Source organism: Lycorma delicatula, chromosome 2 (genome assembly GCF_047948215.1).
Source record: "Lycorma delicatula isolate Av1 chromosome 2, ASM4794821v1, whole genome shotgun sequence".
Classification (NCBI taxonomy): domain Eukaryota; kingdom Metazoa; phylum Arthropoda; class Insecta; order Hemiptera; family Fulgoridae; genus Lycorma; species Lycorma delicatula.
Genome location: NC_134456.1, coordinates 185683975 through 185690073, shown reverse-complemented (window position 1 = coordinate 185690073; position 6099 = coordinate 185683975).

Here is a 6099-nt window from a genome sequence, read left to right as displayed (position 1 = left end):
AATTGGTACTAAGTTAAACTGATAAGTGGGTTTTCTTTGAAGTATAAACTAGTTTAGAATTTGCTACAAATTTTTTTCTTAAATTAAGAAAGCTGGTTTCTAATTAAATCTTACTTCCTTACTAAGAACTAGAAAGAATTATATTTTTTATTTGGTAAGGTAAAGGTCGATCGCTTCTCGGCCTCTGGCCCCGTGCTGTGCAACTTGTGTTTGCTGCTACAGGTAGCGATTTGCTTCTAGAAGTGCAGGGTTCCAACTTTCACGTCGTTGGGGCTGACAACGATCAGTGGCTGTAAGTCAACCTGCGATGCTGTGGAGTTTATAGGCTACACAGCTGCGTAGTGTGGTGCGGGAGTGCCACTGTCGGCTAAGTAAGGACGTTTCCTTTGTGTTGCATCGTGTCCCCGTTCTTAAGTTCGTGAGGCCAATAATATTTTCGTTCCTCTGGCAGATTCGGGAAGCGATTTTCGCTCCGACCTCGCCGTTGGTCTGGTCTAGGATCTTTTAGCTTTTGACGTTTCGAGCGGGGCTACATGAAAACAGAAATAGTTCGGAAATAGGGCTCGGGAGTTTACTACTGGAACTCACGTTGCCTTTTGTTAGATGATAGGTACGTTCAGATTATTACTGTAATGACTGGCAGGAGAGTGGGTGTTTTTGTTCTTCAGACGCTATGGAGCAATCCGGAGGAGATTGCTTAGAGGACCTTGTTGGCATAGCCAAGGAAGGACCTGGTTGAAATACGGCCCTCCGATAAGGAGGTCGGAGGTCTCCACGAAGGTATTACTGTGCCCAAGTGCACCGGCGGATTGCAATAAAAATTCTGACGAAACCTCCGCTACGAGCTGTGCGAGGAAGGCTGCGGCTGGAACCGTGTAGGGAGTGCGCTGTTGTGGAGGGAGAGCCAAGGCCAAAGGGCGGCTTTCCACAAAGTCGGGGAAAGCGGAATCCAGTGATGTGGAGATCGGCTCGGTGCGAGAGGTCCCCGGAGTGAAGCCTGCTGTAAGGCAAGTAACCTCCGGATCCAACTGTATCGGGCGGATCGAAGAGTTGGTCCAAAGTTTCCTCTAAGAAAGAGTCGCGTGTGGCACTGGACTTTCGGCAAGTGGTCAACTCCTTTTTAAGCGAGTGTAGTTTGATGGTTGCGGGTCTGACATTAAAATTCGAGGGACTCCAAGGCGCCAACCTTGCCCTGGAATCAGTCGTTTCGTGATAGTCAGAGAAGGTTAAGGTAGTCCCGCTTAAACCTGGTCCGGAGGCTTCGTCGGTAGAGACGGAGTTAACCATTAAAAAGGTTCTGGACCGCGGAGAGAAAGGATTCAAGTCTCCCGGGTCACGAAAACAAGAGACCATGGCGTGATCTTGTAAGTTGTTAGTGAGCGGCAGGCGAAGCAATTGCTGGAAGCCGACGTTCTGGTAAAGAACGGGCTAAAGGCTCAGTTGCTGGCGGAGCGGAGACCGCAGATATTGATTGGTATATGATATGACAAGGGCGATAATGGTATAGGAGCCCAAAATCCTCAGGGCCATGCACGGTCAAAATCCTATCTTGGAATTAGACAACGAGGACTTCCTTAGGGAAACCAAGGTGGTCTGGCAGCTGGGGAAGAAGGAAGCCCTAATAGTCACTGGGTTTTAGAGACCTCGCCTAAGATCCAGCAGGTCTTGGTGGCCGGTGGACGTCTGTTTTTCGGGTGGACCTCATGTATGATTGTCGACCATATAGAAGTCGCCCGATGCTTCAAGTGCCAGGTCTTTGATCACACCTCTCTCCGTTGCAGAGCACAGTCAGAGATGTATGGTCACTGTGCTCTTCCGGGGTACAGGGCAGCAAATTGCCCTGCCAATCACGCCCCCTGTACCTTTGTGAAAGGCAGAGATGCTGGACTCCGGTTCGGGGGTAGGCAGTGTAGAACGTATGAGATTGATCGGGCGAGAACTGTAAAGAATACAGCTGATGGCGACGCTTGAATTGGGGGAAGTCTTTGAGGACGAACTCCATGACGAACGCTTGCACCTGGGGCAGTTAAACCTACATCATTCCCGGGCGGCCACCAGTGAAGCCATGAGGCTCTTTGAGGAGTAAAACCTCGAGGTCCTCTTGGTCCAGGAGCCGTACGCGGCCGGGGATAGGGTGGTCGGCTTCCAAGGGGTGGATGTTATTTATTCTCGTTGGGGACGGCCGCTCTCCGCGATCGTGGTTGGCTCAGATTCGTTGGGTGTCTTCTGAATACCCCATTGGTATGATGAGCAATTCACCGTTGTGCGATCACAAGGGGTACGCATGGATGTCGTACTGGTGTCGGAATACTTCCAGCTTGGATGGAGTATCGATCACCTGCTGGCGAAGTTGGGCAGAATTCTGGACGTTCTCCCGGGCAAAAGAGTGTTGGTTGCTTTGGACGCTAACGCCAAGTCTCCCGCCAGGGGTTCACCACTCACTGACCCCAGAGGCGTTGGTCTCGAACAGTTTGTTGAAGCCATGAACCTCTACTTGATTAATGATGCAGAACAACCGCCAAATTTCTCTTCCGAACTGGGGGAAAGTTACATCGACATCACTTTGGTGACGGGGGACTTTCTACGAAGTACAAATAGTTTAACTGTCTGGCCCGAGGCCAGTGATCATAGGCTTATAACTTATGAGAGCGTTTTCGGAGGTGGTCTAAGATCTCCAGATTAAGGTTGCTATAACCTAAGGAGACTGGATCATGACAGGTTGCGGCCCGAGTGAGCAGCTGCCTTGCAGGAGTTGGAATGGCGCATGGAGCACAGTTAGGAGGTGGAACTGATAGTTGAACAATTCGGCCGGGCCATCCAGAGTGGCTGCGATAGGGTCATACAGCGGCTTCGGCCAGTGGATGGACCCTTAAGTAGTGGCCAGTCCGCTGATCAGAGAGTGCCTGGAGCCGTCATGACCGCTGCTTCCAGGGAACATGGAGCCAGGGAGTTTTGACCTTAGCGTGCCGCGCGCAAGAGTTAGGTCCGCTAGAAGAAGATACAAGCGTCGCCCCCTAACGGGGTTTATCGTTGATGACGTGCGCGCTGAGGGTTTGCGGATCTACCGGCAAGCCCGTAATGAGTATGTTCATGCCATTAAGGAAGCCAGACTCAAGTTATGGTAAGACTCCATGCGCGAGTTGCAGCGCAACCCCTGGCAGCTGGTAAAATCATGTTACCGGCCAAAGCAATTGCACGTGCTGTCCAGTGTTCGATACGGGTTTGGTGATCGTGACCATACTTTAACATCTGTGGCGACTTACCAGGCGTTCCTGGATACTCTTCCAGATGCTCCGGAAGGTGAAGCAGAGGTTGGAGTTAGGGCGGGGTATATGGATCCACCTCCCTGGCGTACGGGCTGTGGATCGCGTTGATATAGACCACGTGGTTTCTCGAATGGCACTGAAAAAGACACCGGGGATTGACCAACTTGACTCAGATATATTCTACCATCTGCTGTCTGTCATAAGAAAGTCGCTTGGCTGGTAGTTCATGGGGTGCATTAGCTGGAGCTGCTTCCCGACTTGTTGGAAAGTGGCTTTGGTGAGGGTGCCCTTAAAACCAGGAAAGGATCCTAGTGAGATCGGCAGTTATCGACTCATCAGCCTTTTGCCGGTAATTGGCAAGTTGCTTGAAAGGCGTCACGAAAGGGGTTGGCACCGAGGATTGCGTCTTAAATGCTCTTGCCGAAGTGGAAAGCGCCACAATATGTTCTGGCAATTTTTATAGACATAGGGGCAGCATTTCCTTCCTTGTGTTGGTGTTCTGTTCTCTATGTGTTGGAACGCCGGAATGTTCCCGTAGCCGTGAAGGCCGTAGAACGTGAGTATTTGTCTTATCGTATGGCTGGCTCTGTTTAAAGATGCGCACCTAGCTGTGGAAAAATCTGTCACCAGGGGAAGCCCCTAGGGTTTTGTTCTCAGTCCCCTGCTGTGGAACATGGTATTTGACGGTTTCTGGGATTGACCCAGATATTCCCAGAAGGGGTCACGGCCCAGGCTTTCACCGATGACTGTCTCCTTCTAGTTCGTTGTAATTCACGACCGCAGCTGAAAGATAGAGTGCAAGCGGCCTTGTCAACCGGGCAGAATGGAAATTCAAAATTTAAAGATTTCTGTGCCCAAGATGAAGTTTATGCTTCTCAAGACTGTAGACAAATTATCGTACAGTCGAAACCCCCACATTAAGTATAAAGGCTGTGTAATCAGCTGAGTAAGAGTTCATAAGTACCTAGGTTTGTTTGATGAAAAGTTGTTGTTTAGCAACCACATTAGACAAGAAGCAGCAAACGCCATTTCAGTGATGCACAAACTTAGGAGGATTGCTCGGAAGGACTATGGGTTGTCTGGCCATCAAGTATACATGGTGTACTGAGGTGTCTTCGAAAGCATAACCTCTTACACAGTGTTCGTTTGGGCGCACAGAATGGATATGAATAGAGAGAGCACTTGTTCAAATTTTAAGAAATGCCCAGCACAGAGCCTTAATTGTATGCACTGGTGTTTTTAAAACAACCTCCTACGAGGCTACCACCATGTTGGGAAAGGCTCTCCCAATCGATTTAGTGGTGAAATTTCGAGCAGCCATGTGAAGATTGCAAAGAGGCCAGGAGGCCGAAGTATTTGGGATGCAGTTTCGAGCCAGGCCAGTACTGGAGCGGAACAGTGATCAAAATGCACTGGAACTTAATTTTGTTCAGTTTCCCATCTCTCACCTGCGGAAGAGACTGCAGAGCCTCGTGATGGCAGCTGAAATGGAACACCATGACTATGTGAGGATCCTTGTATAAGTTTATACAGGATTTGGAGGATTGGTATGCCTCTCCTTCATTTTTAAAGGCAACGTGTCCTCACCAACCATGCTAATTTGAACCGATATCTGTTTCGGTTCCACCTGGCAGCTGATGAGCTGTGCATCTGCTGGGAGGTCCAGTCAAATGAACACCTGATGTTTGACTGACCTGCTCTTGGAGGGGCCAGAGACTGGGCCACCTGGAACTTAGAGGTCAAGGGGAAAATTGGCCACTCACAAGCAGTGAGTCAATGTGGCAAGAGCCGCATTGTCGGACCATGTGGGAGTTCCTTTATGTGGTTGCTTTGTTCAACCAGCATCCGTAGTTTGCTTAAGGGAAGACTCTTACCGCATTGCCATGGAAAGCTAACCCTGATATGGCTGACCACCAGCCAATTATTATGGCTCCAAGCACTATAAAATTGTGGACAGGTACTTGCTGGCATTCAGCAACCTAGGTGTGGCAGTGAATTGCTGCCTAGATGAAATAAATTTTATCATGGATCTCACATATATTTTTAGTAGTTGATGGGGTGTGCCTACCCATTTTAACAAATATATGACCAGTGGGTGGTTGGGACATGTAAGCTGATGATGTATGGCACCATGCTTAGTCCACTCATGCTGTTAGGTAAGTTCAAGGAGCTGTTAGGATACTAGTTGCTAAACTGTTTTGAGGCTCAGTTGCCATATGCGGCACAGACATTCGGTCTTATGCTTTAGGGTGACCAAATGTGGTGGTGGCGGGAGAAATTCCAAACAAACCAACATGGTAATGTAGTTCGAACATTAAAAAATATGAGAACAGATTTTTAGAAGCTTGTGAAATTTGGAATACCAAAGAATGCTTAAAGTACCTTGGACAGATAGAATGAGTAATATCAACAATTTGATTCAAATGATTTGAAGTTAAGGACACTGAGTAGAAGAAAATTATTTCAGATTTATATTCAAAATATTTATGTCTTAACTTCATGAATGAAGAGAAATGTAATATTTACAGGTAACAGTTAAGGTAAAGCTAGATGGCAAAAGAATTGTACTGAGAAGAAGAATGTTGTAGCTCAGGCCTTAAAGAAGATGTTTTCACTGTAATTGAATGTAGTAGTTAGTGGTTGTTACCAAAAACTGATGCCCTGGTTGTTACCAGAATGTAGTTACCAGGATGCCCACTAAAAATAGTTATTAGAATGTGGCACAAAAAGAATAGTTTGAAAGTTATTTCTTCAAAAACTCTAAGTTTTACAGTTTCCAATAAATTTTGCAATGAATCAAGTTTTTAATTCTATACGTTGGGCATGAAATTTA